We start from the raw sequence: 3891 nt of genomic DNA on the forward strand, positions 1-3891 counted from the left end.
AACAGTAGTTCGTGGCTACTTGAATTTGGAATTCGGTTAGATAAATTGTAGTTAGGTACTTACGTAAAGATATATCGAGAAGGTAGGTACCTAACTATTATTTGTCTTTCAAAAGGAAGGTGATTACATATCGCTCACTCCTTTCAACAACGTCATATATCAACAAAACTGGATTTTTCAGGATATCGTTTTTAAAGTTTGAGAATATAATAAAATGTATTTAAATAAATTAAAAATAAATATCAAGACACTTATTGAACTTTTTACTGTGCAACAGATCTTGTTAGGTAAAACCTGATTTTTTTTCTCCGTTTGAAAAATATTCAGTTTATTTAAAAAATAATTAAACAATACCTTTTCTTCAAAATGCAAAAACAATACTTTCTGCCCTGTTGCGGGTAAATATTAAGTTAAAAATATGCCTCTTTTGCTGGAATATAGTACATTTTCTGGGCATTCCGAAAACATGCACAACTGAAAATTGACGATGTTTGATATATGACGTTGTTGAAAGGAGTGAGCGATATCTAAAATTAGGTACTTGGGTAGGTACTTTTTTAAAGCAATTTGATGATATATCCAACATTTTATTTATTTCTTTTCTTTACAATTTCATCACAGTAAGATTATTATAGTAATAGAAAAAAAATAAAACAATCACTACCTGTTAGGTCAATGTAGGTAAGTAAGGTAACCGATAATTAGGTACTTAGGTAGGTACCCAATTTTCAAAGCAAATTGATGATATTATATCCATTTCATTTTAATATTATAATACTTTCTTTACAATTTAATCACAGTGAAACGCCCTTGAGATTATTCTTAAGGCAATAGAAATTAAATAAAACAAAAAAATTACTACCTATTTATCAATATACTAAATTAGCTACTTAAGTAGGCACCTACCCAATTTTTGAAGCAAATTGATGATATAATCGTTTTATTTTATTTTGTTTTCTTTATAATTTAATCATACTGCAGCGCCCTTGAGTTTATTATTATGGAAATAGAAATAAATATGGTGGCAAAAAAGAAGAAAATAAAAATTAAAAGTAATGACAACCACTACAAAGCAGGTTAAATATATAATTGAATAACTAAATTAAATAAATCTAGTAAACATTTACGATGACAAAAAAACTATAATGTTTTACGATCAAATATAATAAAAATAAAATATTATTGGGTAGTAAATTTCTAGGTTGTTTGCAGATATTTTTTTAAATAATAATTTCATAGAAGATAATAAAATTTTAATTGGATAATTGATGTAATTTCGACTCACTTAAGATATACTTATTATTAAAGAAAACACTATTTTTTTATACCACTTGAGTTTATTTATGACTACTAGTTTCGGAAGCTAAGCTTCCCTCCTCAGCTTTAACAAAATTAGCTTCCGAGTCATAAATAGTCATAAATAAACTCAAGTAGTATAAAAACAAGTGTTGTCTTTTATAAATTTAACATGTCTTACCACAAAGTAAATGCCGAAACAATAAATAAAATATGTTTGAGTTAACATTTAGACCTGAGGATGGAAGCTTAGCTTCTGAAACTAGTAGTCATAAATAAACTCAAGTGGTAAAAGAACATGTGTTTTCTTTGATAATTTTAACATGTCTTTACCACAAAGTAAATGCCGGAACAATAAATAAAATTAGATATATTTTTTAATCCGTAATTTTTTTGTCGATACTAATTCTACCGATTTCGACACATCCAATACTAAATGTTCAATTCCTAACAATATACACAGTTAGAATATATATAGAAAAAATGAGATTTTTATAAAGGCAACACTGTTAATTTTTCTCATTTAGGATTCCTTTGATGGAGACAACTAAAGAAAGAAAATATTTAAAAATCGTCCTTGAGTCCTTGAAATTAGGTTAAAAAAACATCATCTCCAATATCACGATTGCGTCCCAACTCGAGTGATCACAATCGTATTATCATACTCATAATAATAAATTAATACCACGTAAAACAGTGATGCCTCGCATGACGTATTTGACCCGTTCTAAGAGCAAGTTCACTATGCGAAAAAATTGTTATGTGAATAGCGTTTTCCCAAAACAATACATGAAAAAATCATTCAGCCGGAGAAACTACGTCACTGCCAAAAATGAAGTTATCATTGGTAAGTTCACACCTCGACGATCTAATAACATATCGCACACTCCTTTCAACGACGTCATAAATCAAAAATCGACAATTTTCAGTTGTGCATGTTTTCGTAATTCCCTGAAAATGTAATATCCCACCAAAAGTGGCTATTTTTGACTAAATATTCACCTGCTACAGGGAAGAAAGTGTTATTTTTCCATTTTGAAGAAAAGGTATTGGTTTAATTATTTTTTTTTAAATATACAAACTATTTTTCAAATGGAGAAAAGACATTCAAGTTTTACCTAAAAAGATCTGTTGCACAGTAAAAAGTTCAATAATTGGCTTGATATTTATTTTTTATACATTTTATTATATTTTGAAACTTTGAAAACGATATCCTGAAAAATTATGTGTGACGTTGTTGAACGTTGAATCACAAATGACGTTGTTGAACGGAGTGAGCGATGAGTGAGTGAGGAGTGAGCGTATATTTGTCAGATAAACAAGTTCAAATACATTATTATACGCATTAAAGAGAGTTAATTATATATATAATAATAATAATAATAATAAAACCCTTATCCGCACCCCAATGGTGCATAGGGCACTGTGTCATATTAACGCAGTGTTATCTTAATCGTTTACACATGAAGGAAAGGTGATCAGCCCTCCGTTTCAGGTACCAGTCCATGGTAATATTGAATAAATATTACAGTGAAAAAATCACTTATATTTATTTTACCCCCCTTGGGAATCGAACCCGGGACCTCCAGAACGGTATCCGAGCGTGCTGACCATTACACTACGGAGGCGGACAAATTATATATAAAAACAACAAAATCAAAAGTACAAATAAATCTTGATTCCTTTTTCAAAGCAGGATTACGTTATATCTAGGTTTTACTGTACTCTTTCTCGACCCGATTCCTCGCCAACGCATATAAGTTTATAGTAGATATACCTCCTTATGCATACCTCCACAGTAGATACTCAATATGTAATTATATTGCACATTATTTTTGCATTCAGTGCAATACTAAGTATATGATCACGAGAGCTACCATTGGAAAAGATCGCCGAGACTAAATTATGGTCCGAAAATTAATATAGTGTAATGCGGCATTATCGATGCGATATATGGTTCCCTGATAGGTACTTTCGCAATGGCTTTTTTATGTATTTTAAATGATTTTTTATGTAATTTGAATAGGATCATAGCCTCAAGCCTGGGCAGGTTAGATTATAATGGTGGACCATGTCATTACAGCATGGCGAATGGCGAAATGTGAATACCTATTGGAATATGTATGGTGTATGGAAATTGCGGATACTCTTAGCCTTAGGGTGATGTTTTGGAATCGATTTGAAGGATTATTGTATTTTTTCCCATAGCATGCTTAATTTCATTTTTTATTGAACAAATCAGTCTAAGAAAAAGGTGTGTTTTAACGCCGGATTTTGAAAGTATAATTAAAACCATATTAACAGGAGTAGGTACCTACATGAAAGAAAAAACTGTGTAATCGATATCTCAAAAATGAAAGTAAATAATTCATTTTTCGAAAGTTTTTTATACGTTCTTTTGGTCCTTATGTCGTTTATTTGTAGGGATAATATTTTAGCAAAGGCTGAGATAGTAGACTTAACCAGCCTATGACAGATCAAGCCTTGTAAATATTATAGGCCTCAGACTTCCATATTCTTCTTCATCTAGGCTGAGATGTCAAAAACATAAAATAAATTGGAAAAAAATGAAAATGCTTAGTAATACACGATATT

Source organism: Brachycentrus maculatus, unplaced genomic scaffold (assembly GCF_059751285.1).
Source record: "Brachycentrus maculatus isolate JH-2025_06_01 unplaced genomic scaffold, ASM5975128v1 h1tg000105l, whole genome shotgun sequence".
Lineage (NCBI taxonomy): Eukaryota > Metazoa > Arthropoda > Insecta > Trichoptera > Brachycentridae > Brachycentrus > Brachycentrus maculatus.